The 24,192-nt window shown below is 40.1% G+C and overlaps 1 protein-coding gene across 10 annotated transcripts in view; it reads right to left on the minus strand.

Annotated features, from left to right (window-relative positions):
• LOC128689495 (uncharacterized) overlaps positions 1 to 24,192 on the minus strand; it is a 755,803-nt gene that overhangs the window by 302,420 nt on the left and 429,191 nt on the right. The gene's annotated exons all lie outside the window — the stretch shown is intronic.

The raw sequence follows: 24,192 nt of genomic DNA on the forward strand, positions 1-24,192 counted from the left end.
AATTTTTCTTAGTGGCCTCAGTTATGCCTTCTTCATTCCTCTACCTTATCACCTCCACCTTTTCTCCACCCTCCTCGTGTCATTAGGCTCTCTCTCTCTCTCTTTTATATATATATATATATATATATATATATATATATATATATATATATATATATATATATATATATATTATATATATATATATATATATATAATATACATGTCGTGCCGAATATGTAAAACTGGTCAATTAGCAAGAACTCATTTAAAATTAAGTCCTTTTTGAAATTTTCTCTTATACGTTCAAAGATATATTTTTTTCATTAATGTTAATGTAAAAATTTTTAACTTGCACCAAAAGAATCTTAGAAAACTTACCTAACCTTATTATAACAAGAGCAATTTATTTTAGCCTAACCCAACTAAATATATTTTAAATACGTTCACAAAAATTTAGTACTAAACAAACACAATCAAATATATTTTTTTCGTTAGGTTCAGAATGATTTTGGCGAAATTATTGCATACACAAATTTTCACTTGTCCTATATGGCAAGATGAGCGTTGCTATTTAAGCCAAGATCGCAAGTTCTGCCTATTCGGCACGACACATTATATATATATATATATATATATATATATATATATATATATAGAAATATATATATATATATATATATATATATATATATATTTTATTATCACACTGGCCGATTCCCACCAAGGCAGGGTGGCCCGAAAAAGAAAAACTTTCACCATCATTCACTCTATCACTGTCTTGCCAGAAGGGTGCTTTACACTACAGTTTTTAAACTGCAACATTAACACCCCTCCTTCAGAGTGCAGGCACTGTACTTCCCATCTCCAGGACTCAAGTCCGGCCTGCCGGTTTCCCTGAATCCCTTCATAAATGTTACTTTGCTCACACTCCAACAGCACGTCAAGTATTAAAAACCATTCGTCTCCATTCACTCCTATCAAACACGCTCATGCATGCCTGCTGGAAGTCCAAGCCCCTCGCACACAAAACCTCCTTTACCCCCTCCCTCCAACCTTTCCTAGGCCGACCCCTACCCCGCCTTCCTTCCACTACAGACTGATACACTCTTGAAGTCATTCTGTTTCGCTCCATTCTCTCTACATGTCCGAACCACCTCAACAACCCTTCCTCAGCCCTCTGGACAACAGTTTTGGTAATCCCGCACCTCCTCCTAACTTCCAAACTACGAATTCTCTGCATTATATTCACACCACACATTGCTCTCAGACATGACATCTCCACTGCCTCCAGCCTTCTCCTCACTGCAACATTCATCACCCACGCTTCACACCCATATAAGAGCGTTGGTAAAACTATACTCTCATACATTCCCCTCTTTGCCTCCAAGGACAAAGTTCTTTGTCTCCACAGACTCCTAAGTGCACCACTCACTCTTTTTCCCTCATCAATTCTATGATTCACCTCATCTTTCATAGACCCATCCGCTGACACGTCCACTCCCAAATATCTGAATACGTTCACCTCCTCCATACTCTCTCCCTCCAATCTGATATTCAATCTTTCATCACCTAATCTTTTTGTTATCCTCATAACCTTACTCTTTCCTGTATTCACCTTTAATTTTCTTCTCCTGCACACCCTACCAAATTCATCCACCAATCTCTGCAACTTCTCTTCAGAATCTCCCAAGAGCACAGTGTCATCAGCAAAGAGCAGCTGTGACAACTCCCACTTTGTGTGTGATTCTTTATCTTTTAACTCCACGCCTCTTGCCAAGACCCTCGCATTTACTTCTCTTACAACCCCATCTATAAATATATTAAACAACCACGGTGACATCACACATCCTTGTCTAAGGCCTACTTTTACTGGGAAAAAATTTCCCTCTTTCCTACATACTCTAACTTGAGCCTCACTATCCTCGTAAAAACTCTTCACTGCTTTCAGTAACCTACCTCCTACACCATACACTTGCAACATCTGCCACATTGCCCCCCTATCCACCCTGTCATACGCCTTTTCCAAATCCATAAATGCCACAAAGACCTCTTTAGCCTTATCTAAATACTGTTCACTTATATGTTTCACTGTAAACACCTGGTCCACACACCCCCTACCTTTCCTAAAGCCTCCTTGTTCATCTGCTATCCTATTCTCCGTCTTACTCTTAATTCTTTCAATTATATATATATATATATATATATATATATATATATATATATATATATATATATATATATATATATATATATATATATATTGAGGAATTATTAAATGTTGATGAAGATAGGGAAGCTGTGATTTCGTGTATAGGGCAAGGAGGAATAACATCTTGTAGGAGTGAGGAAGAGCCAGTTGTGAGTGTGGGGGAAGTTCGTGAGGCAGTAGGTAAAATGAAAGGGGGTAAGGCAGCCGGGAATGATGGGATAAAGATAGAAATGTTAAAAGCAGGTGGGGATATAGTTTTGGAGTGGTTGGTGCAATTATTTAATAAATGTATGGAAGAGGGTAAGGTACCTAGGGATTGGCAGAGAGCATGCATAGTTCCTTTGTATAAAGGCAAAGGGGACAAAAGAGAGTGCAAAAATTATAGGGGGATAAGTCTGTTGAGTATACCTGGTAAAGTGTATGATAGAGTTATTATTGAAAGAATTAAGAGTAAGACGGAGAATAGGATAGCAGATGAACAAGGAGGCTTTAGGAAAGGTAGGGGGGGGGTGTGGACCAGGTTGTTTACAGTGAAACATATAAGTGAACTGTATTTAGATAAGGCTAAAGAGGTCTTTGTGGCATTTATGGATTTGGAAAAGGCGTATGACAGGGTGGATAGGGAGGCAATGTGGCAGATGTTGCAGGTGTATGGTGTAGGAGGTAGGTTACTGAAAGCAGTGAATAGTTTTTACGAGGATAGTGAGGCTCAAGTTAGAGTATGTAGGAAAGAGGGAAATTTTTTCCCAGTAAAAGTAGGCCTTAGACAAGGATGTGTGATGTCACCGTGGTTGTTTAATATATTTATAGATGGGGTTGTAAGAGAAGTAAATGCGAGGGTCTTGGCAAGAGGCGTGGAGTTAAAAGATAAAGAATCACACATAAAGTGGGAGTTGTCACAGTTGCTCTTTGCTGATGACACTGTGCTCTTGGGAGATTCTGAAGAGAAGTTGCAGAGATTGGTGGATGAATTTGGTAGGGTGTGCAAAAGAAGAAAATTAAAAGTGAATACAGGAAAGAGTAAGGTTATGAGGATAACAAAAAGATTAGGTGATGAAAGATTGGATATCAGATTGGAGGGAGAGAGTATGGAGGAGGTGAATGTATTCAGATATTTGGGAGAAGAGAAGCTGCAGAGGTTGGTGGATAAGTTTGGTAGCGTATGTAAAAGAAAATTGTAAGTGAATATAGGGCAGAGTAAGGTGATGAGGATAATAAAAAGATTAAGTGGCGAAAGATTGGATATCAGATTGGAGGGAGAGAGTATGGAGGAGGTGAATGTAGTCAGATATTTAGGAACACTGCTGCAAACACCACACCGACACCCTCAGAGGATTTAGAACCATCAGCGTACACTGCAATGGCATGAGAATCAGACTAGAAGTGGTTAAGAAAAAGGGAATGTGAAGCAACTGCAGGTATTTAAGCTTTCGCGCACGGCAATGGGGAAGAACAGACGTGAACTCTCTCTCTCAAGGGGGTAGAGAAAAGTTAGATGCTGGATGAACAAATAAAGGGAACAAATGAAGAGAAGTCAAAAGTAAAGAGGAAGAGAAAAGGGATAGAGTAAACAGGGGCAGTTAACACATAATGGACCTCTAGTAATTTCAGTTACTGTCCTGTAGAAGGATCGTGAAGTTCATGAGAGCGGACAAAATAACGGAGGCAATGGGGATCATGTTTATAGTTCAAGGATGAAACTGTCGCCTTTTCACATAGGCTTTCGACTGAAGAGGAGCGAAAAGCACTTAGACATAAATGTAATCCTTGATGATGGATGGGATCAAGTTTAGAAAGAGTTGCTGGAGAGGCTGAAAAATATATCTGGTCGCCATAGTCTAGTTTTGATCAAGTTAGGGCTGAATGCAGTCGAAGAAGAATTCAACGATCCGCCTCCCCACGAAAGATGAGCGAGGGTTTCAAGAAGGTTCAGGTAGCTATGGCAGTTGCTTTCAGAAAGGTAATGTGAAGCGATCAAACAGGAGGCAGAGAAATCTGACAGTATCACTTACAGGGATACGGGAACCATAGAGGTACAATGAAGTATCAGAGATAACAGCATGTCTGGTGACAGAAATTTGGTGCATAGTAGCACTAGAAAATTTAATCTCATACGTAGTGACCCAATGGGAAACACCGGTGACAGCATTCTGGAGTGAGGCTGCCGCTAGGCGACAGTCAGTGCTTTCACAGGCTATAGTAAAGTCATCAACATAAGGTGATCACCAAATATTAGATGGGAGGACAGCTACTACACATTAATAGCTAAGTACACATGCCCGAGGGATACCTTGAGCTTGGACAAAGACCGGGGAAAGCGAATTATTAACCAGAACACGGAAATGTCTCAGAGAAGAAGTTTTAAAGGAAAAGTGGCAGATTGCCTCAGAGGCCTAAGAAATGAATTTGGGCCAAGTTGTTATATCTCCATGTGGTGTCATATGCCTTTTCAAAATAAAAAAGGACGCGATAACCGAGTGGTTAATAGCAAAGGCATTGCGAACATAGGTCAACAGCAGAGCAGCTCTTCCAAAAGCCAAATCGACTAGTGGAGAGACTATTATGTGTCTAAATACCACACCAAACGTCTGTTTATTAGACGCTCCATCAACTTGCAAGCTGTGCTGGTAAGATCAATGGGACATTAGTTTGAGGCATCATGGCTCGAAGTACCTAGTTGTTGCCTGCAACAAACTGTCCAAATAATCCCCAACCATTAGGGAAAATTTATAATGTCCATAGTAACATGACTGAAAGAAGTAGAGAAAGGGATGGCCCCATACTATTACAAGAGTCGTATATCCTTTCGGGAAGACTCAAAGAAAACTGAAGTCAGGACCTTTAGGGTTACTGGAGCATATTGCTCGCTTATAAAAGAGGGAGTACTTCCCCTTTCTGAACACACTTCATTATAATCCTCTGTTCTGTTAGAAGCTTTTGGAGGAGCAATTTTTTCTATCCCCTTGTGTTATATCTTCGAAATTGGTCATCCTGTGTTAATTAACTATTGTAAGAGAATATGTTCATCACTTAATATTATAGCGCGAAAGTCCCCGTTTATAGCTAAAATAGAGACTTTCGGCGTTATATTATTATCTGTTAATATATGAAAAATACCATGGTATTATCACTATTTTGTTATTATCACTATTTTGTTATTATTATCACTATTATTTTATTATTATTGTTAGGTAGGATTTCTTGTGTATATAGAGTTTAAGTCTCGGAACAATCCAGTGAATTGTTCAATTGTTTATGTCCGGCTGGCTGTCGTTTGGGTCAGCTGATCCAACCTGACGACGCGCCAACAGACTGGCAAGTAGTCAGTCTGCTCCCTGCTCTAGCCCTGACAACTGATCATATATTGGCTCTTATGGTGTACAGTTGAATGGTTTTGAGAGTTGGACTCTCGAGTTGACTAAGTTTGTTCCTCATTGCTCTGAAAGATTTTGATATTTATATTCTTGGTCAGTTCAGTAATCCATAGATACTTTACGGCCAGATTCAAAGGTCTTGTTAAATCTTGTACCTTTTGTATTTTGAGTCTACAGTCTTGTTAAGAAAGAGACGTAAATATTAATGAGGACTTAGATACAGGAAGAATAATTAAACTTCCTTATTAATGTGACATTTCCATGATTTGGAACTAAATGTATATGGTAATTTTATTGTACAAAGTATTAAGTTACATTAACTACAAAGAGAAGATAAAGCATTGTATTTAAATACTTTAATAAATTTGAATATTATTCTATGGAGTTTCCCAGTTGAAATTATTTCCCCTAGACACTGAAATACCTTTAAATAACTCGGATCCAAAAATCTTGTTGCATAAGAAATAAATGGTAACAGGCCACGTTCTGAAGTTCTTTAAAAAATTTCTTATTCTTATTCTGAAAGTTTAGTTTCTCAAGTAAGCTACCAGTCGAGATTCGAAGTATTAGAAGAACATTTTCAAAGAGTTGATCTTGAAATTGAATCAGATAGATTATGTCCCGCTTTGGCCTCTAGTAAAGTAGATGAAGTACTGCAGGGTGCAGCCGCTGTTCGGCATTCGCCCGTTACTGAAGGAATTCCTATTAATGGTCAGCCTGGCCCTCACCAAGGTGCACGTCCAAAGGAATATCCACATACCGCCAGTTCAATTCCCTCATTTTCGATACCATCGGGGCATATTTCTCAAAGTCAGTTTGAGAAATTAGAGAGACTATTTATTTTACAGACTGCTCAAATTGAGGCTCAGCGTAAATTAAATGAAGAAGACTTTCAAAGGGAAACGCTCCGCCATATAAGACAACAAGATAAAGTGAGTGAAAGATGTACTGAATCCTCAATTGATTCTTTCAATATACAAAAAGCTGCATCTATGGTTCCAAGGTTTAATGACGGAGATTTAGATACTTATTTTGAAGTCTTTGAGAATCAAGCACGTGCTATGCGCTGGCCCCGACAACACTGGGCAACCTTATTACATACTTCGTTGTCTGGTAAAGCTCAAAGTTGTACGGCTACGTTACCTTTTGAGAAATATGTGGATTATGATTCCGTTAAGAAGGCTATCCTAGAGGCTTATGATCTCCTCCCAGTAAGTTATCAAAAAACCTGTAGAGCATTAAAACGCCAGCCAACTCAGTCGTATGTGGATTTTGCTCGTGAAAAGAAAATCGCTTTTGAGAGATGGTGTAGAGCTTTTAACTGTAAATCTATGGAAAGTCTTTCCCAATTGATCCTGCATGAGGATTTCTATAATAATTTACCAGAAGACTTGCATAGGTATTTGATTACTTGCCCCATAGTAAATATACTAGAAACAGCCTCGCTCGCCGATAATTATGAAATATCTCAACAATTGATTGGCGAAACAAAAAGTAAGGAAACAGTGAATAAATATGCCCCTAAGAAAGAACGATCCAATCTTACAGAGATGCATCGCATACAGAATCCTTACCAGACCTCCTATGATGCCTCCACACCCATTAATAATAAATTTAGATCTAACTCTAGGAAAAGTTCAAAATCACTAAGGCATAACAGTGAGTTGAACTGCACTTATTGTAATAAGAAAGGGCATTTAAGGAAACACTGTTATTGGCTAGAGAGGGATACCAGGAACGAGCGACTTCGTTCCCCAACTCAGGTAATATCTTCATCGACAACTCCAAAGAAACTGAACCCTAGTACCGAACAAGGTTCACAAGAACGAATCAGTAGTCATTCTAGATGACTCAATACTAGAGCTGTTTCAGAAAAAGATATTCACTCAGGTATGAGTCCCTACTTTGCTAAAGTGAAAGTTGGAATAGACGAGACTCAATTAGTTGAAATTAATTCCTTCCGTGATACTGGAAGTTATTTAACATTGTTGAAGCAGGACATACTTCCCGTAAGTGATATGACTCGCACAAAGCTAGATGTCTTATTAGAAGCCTATGGAGGCGCCATTATAAGAGTGCCTCTTCACAGGATATACATCCAAACACCATCCTATACTGGCTTTGTGTCCGTAGGTATATCCAGTGAAACTTTTCCTATTCAGGGCGTTGACTTATTCATAGGCAATGATCTAGACTATCCAGGTATAAGCCGAGAGCCTCTAGTTATTGATAATTCTACTGACATTAACTATGCCATAGAAGCTCGAAAAGAGGCTCCTACCTTATTTCCTCTCAATGTTATAACTAGAGCAATGTCTAGAGCGCCTCAAAATCCTTTATCAACTGAAGTCCTAAGTGAAGGCGAAGATTTAGGTCTCGATTTATTGTTCAGTCGATCCTTACAACCCGGATCTTCAAATCTGAAATATTCTATGATCGGCCCTTTTCAAGATTCTGATATTAAAATGCTATTGAAAGAAGATTGAATAAGGGATCAGTTCCTTGATCCATCCCTAGAGAAATTACGAGAGATAGCTATTACGGAAGACGACGCTCAAGACCTGGACAATTGTTACTATCTTGCTAATGGTATATTAATGAGAAAGGAAAAGTCTCTCTTGTCTTCCGACTATCATCTGTCTACCAGCAAACATCTAGTAGTGCTACCTAGCACCCTTTTTTTTTTTTTTTACACAGGGTTTGACAAGGTTAAGGATCCCTAGCTTTATTGACAGCTATTTACAGGTTAAGGATTCCTAACTTTATTGGCAAGCTAAGAGCTGTTACCTACATCAGCTCATTTGAAAGCATTTTTATTGTTATGAGACAAACAAGTAGGAAACAGGATGAAGTTGGAGCCATCTGTGGGCCAGCATTTTCATTTGATCAACTGACTTTATCTCGTTGACATCATTATCCTGTACGAATGTGTTCCATACTCGAGTCATCCTGGGTATGTATGATCTCAGATTGAGTGATGTTCTGGAGAAGGGTACAGCCAGAGTGAAGTTGCTGCTTTCTGCCCGTCTTGTGGCATAAAAGCTTGTTTCACGCTGTCCTCGAAGTGGATCCAAGTGTGGTATTTTGACAATATTGGCCTTGTACGTAACAGTAAGGCCACCCACATCCCTCCTATGTTGAAGGCTCTGCTGAAATGACAGATATATCCAAGATGGGTCCAGGCGAGAGATGAGACGTCTTGCTTTGTTCTCTGTCAAGCAGTCGCAGATGAGAGGGGGGGGCAGGCAAACCAAGAAAGTGGAGCATACTCAAGGTGCGAGCGTACTTGTGCCTCGTACAGGTTCTTGCAACCCCTACTGTCAAGCAGATGGGAGATACGGCGAAGTGCTGTAAGCTTCCTGGCTGTCTTGTTTGCAAGATTTACAACATGGTTCTTCATGGTTAGTTTGGAGTCAAATTTCACCCCAAGGATATCAACTTCTTCTCCAGGTGCCAACATCCTCCCATTCATCCTTACTACTGCACCAGCATTACCATCATGGTGCCTAGAGACGATCATCATTTGCATTTTCTCAGGTGCAAATGTTACTTGCCATCTATTTCCCCAAGCTGATATAGCTCTCAGCTGGTGATTGATGTAGCTTAGAGCAGCTGGCATTTCTTCTCTTGGATAAGTGAATGTCAGTGTACAGTCGTCTGCATATGCATGTGATTCTGTGATGAGATGAAGAAGGTCGTTGAAGTAGACATTCCATAACAATGGACCCAGCACGCTTCCTTGTGGAACACTTGCCCCAATAGAATGTCTTGCTGATTCCGTTCCATTGAGAACTACACTTAGAGATCTACCATGAAGGTAATCACTGAGGAGACATAGCGTAGAGCCTGCAATTTCCAGTGCTTGAAGTTTTGCTAAGAGGCCCTGATGCCACACCCGGTCGAAAGCGCCAGCAATGTCCAGTGCTACCACACAGCTGACTTTGGATTCATCCAGTGACTGGTGCCACTTAGTGGAGAGGTTTAACAACAGATCAGCAGCAGAGTAACCTTTCCTGAAGCCATATTGACGATCACAAAGTAGTGAGTGGTAGTCAAAAAACTCTGTCATTTGTCTTGAGATTATTGTCTCAAGGATCTTACCAGTGATTGACAGGAGTGACACTGGTCTGTAGTTGCTGATTTCTGCTCTGCTCTTCTTTTTGTGAACAGGGACTACATTTGCTTCTTTCCATAGAGAGGGCCATTTACACTGTACTAGGCAGTGCTGAAAGATGCGAGTTAGAGGTGCTGCTAGCTGGTCTGCACATCTTCTCAACAATCTTGGGCTCAACTTGTCTCGGCCCACAGCCTTTTCTTGGTCAAGCGATTTAAGTAGGAAATGCACCTCCTCCTGCCTTATTGTCACCACTGACAGTTTTGACACAGTTCTTGCAGCTAGCCAAGGAGGGTCCCTTGCTGGATCAGGAACTTGCATTTTGGTAGCAAAGTGTTCAGCAAAGAGGTCCGCCTTCTCTTGACTACTAGTAGAGGTGGTCCCATCCTGTCGATTTAGAGGTGGAATAAGTTCATCAGGCAGATAACCTTGTCTGTCCTTGACCAGGGACCACCAGGTTTTGGAGCCTACCCTACCTGATGCTAACTTTCTTTTAGTGTCCACCTCCCATTTAGCAATGGCCCACTTTTGATCACCCATATGCCTACAGGCTTGCATGTGCAAGTTCCTGTTATAGGTGGTAGGATGTCTCTTATACCTTCGCCATGCTTTGTACTTAGCAGTAGCAGCCTCTCTACAACGAAAGCCAAACCAAGGCTGATCTGTAGGCTTCGTCACATATTGCCGGTGAGAAATGTGTTCTTGTTGTAGATTAAGGATGTGTCCAGTGAAGGCTTTCACTTGGTTGTCAACATCCCCTTGGAGAAGAGCATTCCAGTCGGTGGTGGCGAGCTCAGAGCAAAGGGCTGGCCAATTACCTCTTTCCCATAGCCAGGTTGTGCGTGTGGACTCCTCACCTCGTTCTGTTGGGATCTTAAGTGTCGTAAAAACAGCCTTGTGGTCAGACGATCCAACGTAGCCGAGGGGTTGACAAGTGACTATGCCTTCTGCCAGATCACTCACTACTGGGACAAGGGAGGAGCCAGAGATATGAGTAGGGAAATCAACAAAGTTTCTCCTGTCAAACACTGCAAGAAGGTCATCAAAGTCCCTCTGTATAAGGTGCTGGTTGAGGTCACCAACAATTATAATATGTTGACAGTTGTGTTGTAGCAGAAGGGAGTCAATATTTTCCATTAGGAAGTTGATAGGGTCTGCATGTTGCCACTGAGGTCTGTACATTGCACATGCTAGTACACATGTACTAGTGTTTATAGAGGTTGAAGAAGATCATTTCAAGATGTGTAGGGGTGGCAACATCAATGTGCTGGGCATGAACACTTTTAGAGAAGCACACAGCAACACCTCCTCCTTGCCCTTGCCTGTCTCTTCTCATCCATGAGGTGTAGCCAGCAATTCTTGCAAAATTTTCTGGAGTCCTGTCATCCAAAAATGTTTCAACAACAGCTATCATGTCGGGACGTCGAGTGTTCACAAAACTATGTGTGAGCTCTCCAACATTAGTAATGAAACCTCTAATGTTGGCCGACAGGATGCTGATAGACTGGCTCCTCATGATGAAGTGGTCAGCTTGAGGTGGTGGGTGTGTAGGGAATGTAAGGTGCCTGCCCTTGAGAGAGGTAGGGTACTGAGGCAGCTGCAGGGATGTAGGTCTGTGGTCTTGTATAAGGCACAATCCCACCTGTTGGGCTGGGATAGGAGTAGCTAAGTGGGTGACGTGTTAGAGTGTTCACCAATTCAGAGATCCTGCTGGTTTGTTCTGAGAACAGGCTGAGAATTGGCTATTAGTTTCGCGCACCATAGTCCCATGGGAGGACATTTGGGAGTAAAGAAAATGCTGGGCAAAATAGCCAAGCATTTTCATTGGCCCAGAATGAAGGAGACTGTGGAAAGCTATCTAAAAGGATGTCAAGTCTGCCAAGTGACCGGCAAACCTTCGCACACACCTCCACCAGTTCCCCTCATTCCGATTCCCGTCAGTGGTGAGCCCTTTTCACGCCTGATAATAGATTGTGTTGGTCCGTTACCCAGGACTAAACAAGGGAATCAATATCTGTTTACAATTATGGATGTCGTTACTCGATATCCAGAGGGTATCCCTTTGAGAAAAATTAATTCTCACATCATTGTTTGAGCTTTGCAAAAAATTTTCTCACAGGTGGGGATTCCCTGAATAATTCAATCCGATCAAGGTTCAAATTTTACCTCTAAGATGTTTCGTGATGCCTTATCTCGCCTCGGAATTAAGTCCGTATTTTCTGTTGCTTATCACCCTCAGTCGCAAGGAGCCCTCGAACAATTTCATCAAACATTAAAATCAATGATGAGAGCGTACTGCGAGCAGTTTTCCAGAGATTGGGACGAAGGAATACCATTCCTCTTGTTCGCCTTAAGGGAAAGCGAACAAGAAAGCACTGGGTTTAGTCCATTTGAATTAATTTACGGACACCAAGTACGCGGCCCCCTCGCCATACTAAAAGATTCATGGACCGGAAAATCCGAACCCTCGCTTAAAACAACTCCAACTCTAATGCAAAAGCATTTGTCACAACTGAGGGAATTAGCCTCAAAAAACTTAGCTAAGGCCCAATCCAAGATGAAGCATTGTTATGACAAACACACACGCTCTCGTTTCTTCAAACCAGGTGACAGTGTGATGGCACAGAAATTCTTACCTGGACACGCTCTGCAACCTAGATACGAAGGTCCTTTGGAAGTGATTGAGCGGCTCAATGAGGTAAATTATGTACTACAAACTCCAGGAAAGAGAAAAGCAAAACGTACTTATCACATAAACCAACTTAAGGCTTACAACCCTAGTATCGTACCAGTTTCGACAGTTCTTCCTTTAGCTGAAACTGAAAATGTAAGTCTGCCCAGCATCTCTAAAGCGATAGAAGTACGTTTAAAAAATTCAGAGACATTTCAATCTCTTGATACCTTTCTTATGGACCTTGATTTGAAGAAAGCAAAAGATATCAAAGACTTGATATTACGTTATGAGGTTTTATTCAATTACGTCCCTAGGTGTTGTACATTGGGAATTCACGACATAGATGTACAAGGAGCTAAGCCTTGCAGTCACCTTATAGGGCAAGTCCACTCAAACAAGAAACATTAAACAAAGTAGAATTTTTGTTGTCCCATGGACTCATAGAATGGAGTAAAAGTCCGTGGGCCTCGCCCTGTATATTAGTTCCCAAGCCTGATGGAACTTCTAGAATGTGCACTGATTATCGTAAAGTTAATGCTCTCACGGTACCAGATGGTTTCCCACTACCCCGTATTGATGATCTAATAGACAGAGTATCAGGAGCCGCCTATGTCACCCGCCTGGATTTATTAAGGGGCTATTACCAAGTGCCGCTTACCCAGCGAGCCCAAGAAATATCCGCATTTACTATACAAGGCGGATTATTCAATTATCGTGTTACACCCTTCGGGTTGTGTAACGCGGCCTCTACCTTTCAGCGCCTGATGAACCTGCTGACCAATGATTTAGAAGGAGTGGATGCATATCTAGATGATCTTGTTATATATAGCAATGAGTGGGAGCAACATTTAATTCGCCTGGAAACCTTAAGAAGTTAGAAAAGTACAACTTCACCATAAATTTAGCCAAGTGTCAGTTTGGACAAGCCAAGATTAAATACCTCGGTTTTTGTATAGGTCAGGGTGAGGTACGTCCTGTTGATGTAAAAGTTAGGGCCATTGCCGAGTTTCCTATCCCTCAAGACAGAAAGTCTATACAGAGGTTCCTTGGAAAGACTGGTTATTATCGACGTTTCTGTCCTAATTTTTCTCAGGTTGCATCTCCTCTTACTGAGTTAACCAGTAGTAAGATGAAGTTTTGCTGGACGAAAGATTGTGAGATAGCTTTTAATCGGTTGAAGCGGTTGCTTTCTTCGTCACCCGTATTGAAAAGTCCTGACTTTAATCAACCTTTCTATTTACACATCGATGCCAGCGGTTATGCTGTGGGGGCGGTGTTACTTCAGAAATCCCCCTCTACTGATATTTTGCATCCTATATCTTATTTTTCTTCAAAGTTGAAACGTCACTAAAAGAATTACGCCACTGTAGAGAAAGAAGCTCTTGCCCTAGTAATATCTTTGGAACATTTTGACATTTATCTGGGAACCTCCCTCCATAAAATTATGGTATTTTCTGATCACAACCCTTTAATTTAAATTAATTCTATGAAATCAAAGAATACCCGGATCCTCAGGTGGGCTCTGAGAATCCAACCTTATCTGATTAGTATTCAACACTTAAGTGGATCCCTTAACATAATTGCTGATGCCCTTTCTCGCCCCTGAAAAAAAAAATGTGTACCTTCAAATGTAAAGTTAAGAAATGAGTACTCTTAGAGCCTAATTTATATATATATATATATTATATATTTTTGTTAATGATTTTCTTTTATATTGACAGTATGACTATGAAAGCCGTTTCGTTGATGGGACGAAGTATTAAGTACACATGGATGACCCTGACAGTCATGTCCGAGACTCCTATTCTCGAATTGTGATGGAAGCCACTCCAGATAGTTCTTCCGGCCATTGTTCCAAAAGCTCATCCTCTGGCAAATAACCATGCTGATCGAGTTCTTTCTTCTCCATTCTTCCGTCGTACTACATGCCTTATTTACCAAGAGGACGCTTACTATAAAGGAGATATTACCAAGGATGCTTGCAAACTCCCTACTGCGACCTATTGTCGTACGGGGGGGGGGGTTATATCTTCGAAATTGGTCATCCTGTGTTATTTAACTATTGTAAGAGAATGTTCATCACTTAATATTATAGCGCAAAAGTCTCCGTTTATAGCTAAAATAGAGACTTTCGGCGTTATATTATTATCTGTTAATATATGAAAAATACCATGGTATTATCACTATTTTGTTATTATCACTATTTTGGTATTATCACTATTTTGTTATTATTATCACTATTATTTTATTATTATTGTTAGGTATGATTTCTTGTGTATATAGAGTTTAAGTCTCAGAACCATCCGGTGAATTGTTCAATTGTTTATGTCCGGCTGGCTGACATTTGGGTCAGCTGATCCAACCTGACGACACGTCAACAGACTGGCAAGTAGTCAGTCTGCTCCCTGCTCTAGCCCTGACAACTGATCGTATATTGGCTCTTACGGTGTACAGTTGAATGGTTTTGAGAATTGGACTCTAGAGCTGACTCAGTTTGTTCCTCATTGCTCTGAAAGATTCTTTTGATATTTATATTCTTGGTCAGTTCAGTAATCCATATACTTTACGGCCAGATTCAAAGGTCTTGTTAAATCTTGTACCTTTTGTATTTTGAGTTTACAGTCTTGTTAAGACAAAGACGTAAATGTTAATGAAGATTTAATTACAGGAAAAATAATTAAACTTCCTTATTAATGTGACATTTCCATGATTTTGAACTAAATGTATATGGTAATATTATTGTAAAAAGTATTAAGTTAAATTAACTACAAAGAGAAGATAAAGTATTGTATTTAAATACTTTAATAAATTTGAATATTATTCTATGGAGTTTCCCAGTTGAAATTATTTCCCCTAGACTCTAAAATACCTTTAAATAACTCGGATCCAAAAATCTTGTTGCATAAGAAATAAATGGTAACAGGCCACATTCTGAAGTTCTTTAAAAAATTTCTTATTCGCAACACCTTGCATAAAATATACAGAGAGTGCAGATATTACACTTAATATTTGACTGTAGGTGTATCTGAGGGATTTTCTATGAAAGATGCCATGTTATTACTGGGTAATAACATTACCACTTCTAGTAAGCCCCCAAAACCAATAATGATTAATTCTTCTCCGTTGTTGGCCATAACTCGGGCAAAATCCCAAGGGATATCTGGCGAGAATGCTAACCAATCCTTGGACGACTCCGGTCTCGGAATAGCCAATTTGTTTTACAAGGAAAATTAGCCAGAGCCTCGTAAATTTAGTGAACAGACCCAAATCAAGCCTTCCTATTCCAGGGTTGCAGGATTGCCAGATGTCTGTTTCACAAATAACCCACACATAGAAGAGAGGAACTTACGACGACGTTTCGGTCCAACTTGGACCGAAACGTGTGGGTTATTTGTGTATCGTTCCAGTCACGGTATTTTGCCTTTTTTTTTTTTTTTTTTTTTTTTTTGTCTCTGTTTCCATGCCCGGGGGACTGTCCTTCCGAGAGGAACAGTGAAAAGACCTTTCACTGAATTTCGCTTTTCAGGCAGCCATGGGTAAATCCTTTTCAGATCATCCGGTCAAATATAAACTTAGAAACGACTATTTAATCTGCACTGAGACTGGTAAGGAGATAGAGTGTAGAGAACAGTCAGACAGGTTAGTGGTTCCAACAAAGTTTAGACCTCAAATATTAAATATAGCTCATAACACTTCATTAGGAGATCATCTAAGAATTACTAAACTTTATATAGAATCTCAAAAGAATTAAAGCTGCACATCTCCAGCCTATACCTGCTGATGGAGAACCTTTTGCAGAATTAATTATAGATTGTGTAACTCCACTACCTAAGTCAAAGTCTGGGAATCAGTACTTATTTACCATTATAGATAGAGTAACTAGATACCGAGAAGCAATTCCCATGCGCAGCATTAATACTAAAGCGATTATTCAAGCTTTAACTAAGTTTATTTTTTGATTTGGCATTCCTAAACCCATTCAAAGTGATCAAGGTACTAACTTCACTGCCAAAGCATTTAGAGAAGCATTGACTAGGCTAGGGATAATCCACAACTTATCCACTGCCTATCATCCTCAGTTCCAAGGTGCCTTGGAAAGATTCCATCAGACGTTAAAAAGCACGATGAGAACTTTTTGTATGCATTTTCCTACAGACTGGGATGAAGCACTACCTTTGTTGCTGTTTTCAATAAGGGAAACTGTGCAGGTGTCTACTGGGTATAGTCCGTTTGAGCTGATCTTTGGGCACAATGTACGAGGTCCTCTTCGGGTGCTCAAGGAAGGATGGATGGGAGAAGATGCTAGCTCAACACTCTACAACCCGTCTTCAAGATTTCAGGTGGCACGTCAGTTATCTAAGGCTAACTTAAAGGCAGCTCAAAACAAGATGAAAAGGAGATATGACAGAAATTCACAATTCCGCTCCTTCCATCCAGAAGACAAGGTGTTGGTACATGAACCTGTACGTGGCCACACCTTGAAAGCTAGATTTACGGGACCTATGCAAATTATAAGTAAATTATCTAATGTAAATTATGTAGTGTCTCCCCTTGATAAGACCTTAAAAACTAAAACTTACCACATTAATCAAATTAAAGCATTTAATACACCAGATAAAGTCCCAGTAATGACTCTGTCCTCTACCTGTGAAGACGTCCCTGAGTCTTTGCAGTCTATTTCTGAAATTAATGTCGAGCTTCCAAATTCAGTCTTCCTCAAGGACCCTAAACCTTTAATGGTGGGGCTGTCTAAGATTCAAGTAACAAGTTTAACGGCGCTTCTACAGTCTTACTCTGATATTTTTTTCGGATGTGCCGAAAAAATGTACATTAGGTTATGACGTAGATGTTGAAAACTCTAAACCTATTAAATTCTCCCCCTACAGAGCTAATCCTGAAAAACAGACTACCGTAAGGTGAACGAGGTCACAATTACAGATGCTTCCCCTCTTCCTCGTCTGGATGATGTAATTGACTTTGTGGGTAAGGCTACTTTTGTGTCCAAGTTAGATCTCCTTAAAGGTACCTTTGACGGATAAGGCGAAGGAAATCTCTGCCTTCGTAATTCCAGGTCATTATCAATATACAGTTACCCCCTTCGGAATGAAAAACTCCCCTCTTCATTTCAGAAAATAATCCATCAGGCTATTAAAGCACTTGAAGGCACTGCAGCTTATCTAGACGACATTATCGTTGTGTCAGATACTTGGGATCAACACATGTTTAGGCTTAAGGCTCTCTTTGAGACCCTCCAGAGTTCCCACTTAACTGTTACTTTATTTAAGTCTTCCTTTGGCCAGGCTACTGCTAATTTTTTGGGCCATGAAGTAGGTAGTGGCAAAGTTGCCCCTAAATTTGCTAACGTTCCTGCCATTAAAAATTATCCAGTTTCTCATGATAGGAAATTCCTTCAACGTTTCCTAGGCGTGATAAGATTTTACAGAAGATTCTGTAAAAATTTCTCAGATATTGTAGCCCCTCATACCTCACTTACCAGTCACAAAGTTCCCTTTATTTGGGCCCCAGAATGTCAAAATGCTTTTACGAAAGCAAAAAGATTACTTTGTACTGCATCCATTCTTTTGTCTCCAGACTTCTCCAAACCTCTTTCGTTACAGGTTGATGCTTGTGAGTCTGGGGTTGGGGCAGTACTTTTGCAAGCCGGTAGCCTACTTTTCAGCCAAGTACCAGCCGCACCAGAGGGCCTACTCTACAATTGAAAAAGAAGCCCTCGCCCTGGTACTGGCCTTGGAGCACTTCGATGCTTATGTGGACCAGACTTCGCAGGTGATCACCGTTTAAGTGACCACAACTCTCTGGTGTATCTCCAAGCTATGAAGAACCACAATACGGGGCTCATGAGGTGGAGTTTCCGGCTGCAGCCTTATCATATACGAATAATACACATAGCCGGTAAAGAAAATATGCTTGCCGACTGTTTATCAAGATCTTAGGTTAGGATGTGTTAGGGACCTTTGAAACCTGTAAGCTCTTTTTTTCCCCCTTTTGTATATGCTGTGTAATTTAAAATTTTTGGTGTGTTTTTTTTTTAGCGAGGGGATGCTCTGCTACCGACCGCATGTATCTTGGACCTACGATAGCCCTACTGTCTGCTGTCTCGCTCTAAGTTTAGAGTTTGGCTTTATGTCGCGAATAAAGTCGAGCTCTAAGAGTTGGATGGTTGGAAGGAAAACCGGTCCCATTATATTGTGCCATGGTGGCACGTTTACCAACTGGAGGTGGAAGCCTAGTCCTGAGCCTTCTCGGGGTGGGGGTGTTGCACGCAAAGAGTATGTACCTTTATTCGGAGCATGTGAACACACGCATAAAAGGCTACCTCCCCAACCAGTGAACCAGGTAACTAAGGATTTGGTGATTCGGGGGTCCCATCGTCAAATCAGCACCAATTATGTAGGCGACGTGAACACCACTCTCATTCTCACCCTTGTCATTTTCACCCAGCTGCTGGTCGAACATGGTTGTCCATTCTGTCTCCAGGCTGTGTCTTTCCCTTGCCTTAACCGTGTTGTACACATACATTTAGAACTGTATATAGTGTGCATACTTGTAAATACCTATAATCGCACTTGGAGAAAAATGTAATTCTGCTCCTTGCTCCCCTTTACACCCAGGATAACAGGCCTTATTGTTCCTGCGTTGTAATACTAGTTTTCTGAAAGGCAGAGCAACGGCAGTTTTCCACACCTAGGGAAGAACCCCTTGCGACTAAAGATTAAAAAGACGTAAGAGAACTGGAAGGGCTGACGGATGTAAATGCCATCAGGTACAGCTGCCTATGATCGGCAAGCGGAAAGTGTTGACTGCAGTTCTAGAAACATAATAGACATTATAAGACTCTTCTCTGCAAGAAGAAAAGTCTAAAGGCAGCAACTCTCTGGCAGACTTGAAGGAAAGAAACTAGGGGGTATAGATAGGAACAAAATGAATTTCAATCTCTGTGGCAACTTCAAGAAGTCTTGCATACTGACACCGGCAACCCGAAGAACGGGAGCCGGGTCTTTAGAGTACTTGTCACTCAATTTCCGTACTTCTTTTTTTTCCTAACTTCGCTCATAGAGGAAGCCGATGTAATGGTAGAAACATAATCCTGCCAACAAGTGTGTTTAATTTCACGGATGACACGACGAACAACCACTCCTGCCCTCTTAAAATCAAGGAGTCGCTCTGTGGTCCTATTATAAAGACATCGGCCCCATGCAGCACATTTCAAACGTACTGCACGAGCACAAGCAGGAGACCACCAAGACACGCATTTCTGTAAGTGCCTCCTCGAGGTTTCAGGGATTGAATGTGCGGCCACGGTTAAAATAGAAGTCAAAAATAGTTGTAATAGCTCATCAGTAGAGGACGAGGAAGGTTCCTCACTGAAAACAGTTTGATGTGAGCACAGACCCCTAATCGGCCGTTCAAATTCCAACGTGGGCTTCGAGGAGGTCGAGAGTACGAATAGGAAGGAGGATAGGAAAACAATCGCTGTCACGTAAATTTGGGAACACGAACTAGGAAAAGTCGAGTGCAGTTAAGGAGCAAACTTAGAGATCGATGTAAGAGAGAGAGATTGAGTGAAAGGATCATAATGGGTGTTAGTACCCGTGTTTAAAAGATGGAGGGGAAGAGAAGTGAGAAGAACCTCTAACCGATCACCATGAGAGTCACAGTGAGACCCCAGAGGATATGACGAGCATTAAAAATCACCTAATAAAGAGATGTGATGGTAAGGAAAAAAACAGAAATGCAACATCATGAATAGATAATGCTCGATGAGCATTATCTATTCATGGTGTTGAACATGTGGTGTACAGCAGACTGTACACCACATGTTCAAGCAGATGCAGGTTGCAGTGTAATGAAGCAAAGTATGAACAAAGATCTGATGGTATGGTATACCGGTAAGTACAAGAAGTGCACTTTCATTAAAAGTTTCATGGGGAAAAGTTTCTGATGAATGTAATAAAATATAGCCTAAGACGGGATGGATAACAGCAGAGCGCAGTTTAGGTTCTTTCAGTCACAAATAAGGGAAAACTGGGAGAACAACACCTGAAACTCACCATGATTACCCCTGAAGCCTCGAATATGCCACTGTAAATATGTCTTGATTTACGAAGAGGAATATACTGTTTACCTAAAGCAGTTTATATCTATGGACTAGGAAAGTTAGTAAAATCTGCACGAGGTAGCGGAAGACGAATAAGCAGAGAAGGATATGATTAAAATTAGTCTCTGAGTTCACCACGGCCACGTATGTTCTCGCATTAGGAAAACACTGGGCACCTGGTGTTTGAGAATTGATGGTCCAGTGGATCATTTACATACAGAATGCAGCTATTGTGTACAGCCTTGTATTGTAGCTAATAAAATAGAAAGTATAAATGCCCTCATTTTGTCAACAGGTAATACCCGATGTCCCATAACGTTCTAGAACATTCAGGAAATACTCTCAAGTGTCAATTAATATGCCTGTGTGAATTCTTGTATTCTGGCTTTTCTTTCTTATAATTAAATTCATGAATTGCCTAGCTATTATAAGAAAGAAAAGCCTGAATAGGAGAATTCATACAGGCATATTAATTGACACACAGTATTTCCTGAATGTTTTAGAACGTTCTGGAACATCGGGTATTACCTGTTGACAAAATGAGGGCATTTATTTCAAACTCGCTATATTTTAGCACGGCTCCTGTGACGCCTTAGTCCACTCTGATTCAAACATCAGGTGGCCAGTACCTCTGGACATGTCACCACTGATGCCAGCACATACGTGGCCATGGAAGCTACAGGACTAATTTCCTTCTCCTTCCGTCTGGAACACCAGTCTTCACCAGCAGTTTATATATTAATACATTCTCTAGTTATTACATGGAAAACAAATTAATAAAATTGACAATTTAATATTTAAATAGTTCAGAGATGAACTATGTAACAAAGCCCGTCAACACAAAGTTTGAAGTCCATCAGAAAAAGTCAATCTCCAATAATTCCTCTAAACAGAATAATTCCAAGTTCTTCTTAACAATTTCAATAAAACTTCACATTTGCGGCTGAACGGTCTAAATTGATTAGGTGTCTTCCTTCTTAAGAAACACTTCAGCGTTAATATTTGACGCTGATACGATGAGGCATTCTTTATGGAATAGAAATCAATACAAATAATATTTAATTAAACTGATAAATTTCAACTTATTCAGTCCCAAAACGTGAATCTTGCCTTCTAAAAAATACAAACAGGCAGAAAATTTGAAGCCAATTGGAAGTCATTCTCAAGGTTATAACGATTTCAAATTTTGTAAATAAATCAAGTATATTGACAAACTTGCTCACACATAAACTGTTCTAGATGTAAGATGCATCAACCATTAAATCTTGAAGCCATTTAGCAGGTAATCAAATATACTAAAAACAAATTAACGAAAATAAAAAATTCCTGCTATTTTACACACAAAATTGGCAGATATGAACTTGCAGACCCAAATTTCACTCTGTCCTCCTCGAAATAGGAGGCCCCATTTTTTAAGAACGTCTGAAGCCAAGCAGCAGTGTGTTTTGGAAATTGTCGGAGCCTCTCCAGGATGCTGGAAATGGGTTTCTAATAACTTTGGTCATAAGAATTTTGCATAAGAGAACTAAAAATTTTAAACTGATTGGATGAGGCTTCTCGTGTTACAGGCAAAATAAAAACGCAAATGTCGGTTGGCAACATACTCAGCTTGCATACTAAGTGTCCGAACCACGTTGGACATGTTACTTTACACCTGCTGCCCCTGTTCACCTAGCAGTAAGTAGGTACCTTGTTGTTAGTCGACTGACGTGGGTGGCATCCTGGGGGTGGTAGTATACCTTAGATAGGGCTGGGCTTTGGAATGAGCTGAGGTACGATAACAGTTTGTAAAACTGATTTGTATAAAAAGAAATATCCAGCAACAACTTAAAGATTCTCCATCGGGGATACTTTAATGGGTTATCCTAAATTTAACATATACAATGATCATTGTACGTGCCCGTGATATTGTGTGTCCACAAGAACACGTCACCAAAGCATAAATCATGATTTTCTTATCTATTCAGTAATATTCTATATACTGTGTGACCTAAACAAAGGGAACAAATCACAGTTCCAAGACTTACCACATCAACAAATGTAATTGTCGTGCCGAATAGGTAAAACTGGTCAATTAACTTTTATGGTAACGTAAAAATTAATAATTTTGTACCAAAAGAACTTGAGAAATCTTACTTAACCTTATTATGACAAACGCGATTTAATTTAGCCTAATCCAACTAAACATATTTCAGATAAGTTAACAATAATTTAATAATAAACAAACACAATGAAACATGTATTTTTTTCGTTAGGTTCAGAATGATTTATGCGAAATTATTGCATACACAAATTTTCACTTGCAGTATTGGGCAAGAAGAGCGTTGCTATTTAAGCTAATATCACAAGTTTTACTTATTCGACACGGTATACTCATCTCCAGGAGACGTTCTCTCGACGGAGACTCTGAATTTTGATCTTAAGTTAGGTTTCCTAAATTATCATCTCTATATGACCAGGAACTCATGAGTGATCTTATCGCACGAATGAATTGTGATTTTGTGATATTGTCTAGTATAAGTCCACCAAATAGCCTAAAATACAGGAGAAAATTCACCAAATAACCTGAAATACAGAAAAAAAATCCTAATAACTGCATGAATTTTATGAAAATTTAAACGAAATTAATATTAATTGAAGAAAACTGATATGCTGATCGGAGTTTGTTCTTCCATTTATCCGTCTGATCTTTATCTTATGTACTCTTTCTTATTTATTTCATGACACTTCTTGCTTGAAACTGAAATAATTACATCTACTTTCTCAGCTCGTTGTCAAGCATTTCCCATTCTCGTGGCCAAGGTGTCCCAGACGATGGAGTTCAAGATTTGTGTCAGTGGTATACAATACAAACATGATGATGGATTAGACATATGTACAACATCTGGGTATATTTATTCCGTAGACGTTACACCAACAAGTGGCTTTATCAATACAGAAGACAGGAGATAGAAAATGAAGTTATCAGTCCCTCAGCCTAGGAGCATGTGTTCAGTACCGCAGTAAAAATAAGCACAGATGGACTATAAGGCGCTCCTCTATTGACCATTTCGCCCACACATTGGACTTTATCAAATTACAAATAGATCTACCAGGGTAAGGAGTACAGAAGTATATACAGGGTGGAGGGTCAGGTGGAGAATGTTGGGTAGGTTGGATCTGAGACGGATCTGCAAGGGTAAGTTGGTATTTATACCATTCAGTACCGCAGTCTTGATGAATCAAGACTGGGGTACTGAGCACCTGCTCCTAGACTGAGGGTCTGATTACATCATTTTCTACTTCTCCAGTCTTCTGTCTTGTATTGACAAGGCCACTGTTTGGCAATACGTCTACATAATAAAGGTACCCAGATGTTGCACATGTCTAATTCACCATCATGGAGTTCCAACATCAAGGTGAGTTTTGTTGACATGCAAGATTGGATTTATGCTTCAAAACCAGACGTATATCATCATTAAAATCGAAAAATTTCGGATGTAACTAATGACTGATCTCTGAACACTACCATTTGCATTAATCTGCCTTACTAGTTCCTGGGCTACGTACAAAATAATCAAGAGTGGGTATCCCTGCCTAATACCATTCTGTATCAGGATATATAAGAATATAAGAATGAAGGTTCTCTACAGCAGATCTACTGGCCTATTCTTCTCAGATCCAGCCCTTCTTATCCAACAGATCTGTCCAACTAATTATTGAAGCTATCCAAGGAATTAG

This window comes from Cherax quadricarinatus, chromosome 18, assembly GCF_038502225.1.
Source record: "Cherax quadricarinatus isolate ZL_2023a chromosome 18, ASM3850222v1, whole genome shotgun sequence".
NCBI classification, from domain to species: domain Eukaryota; kingdom Metazoa; phylum Arthropoda; class Malacostraca; order Decapoda; family Parastacidae; genus Cherax; species Cherax quadricarinatus.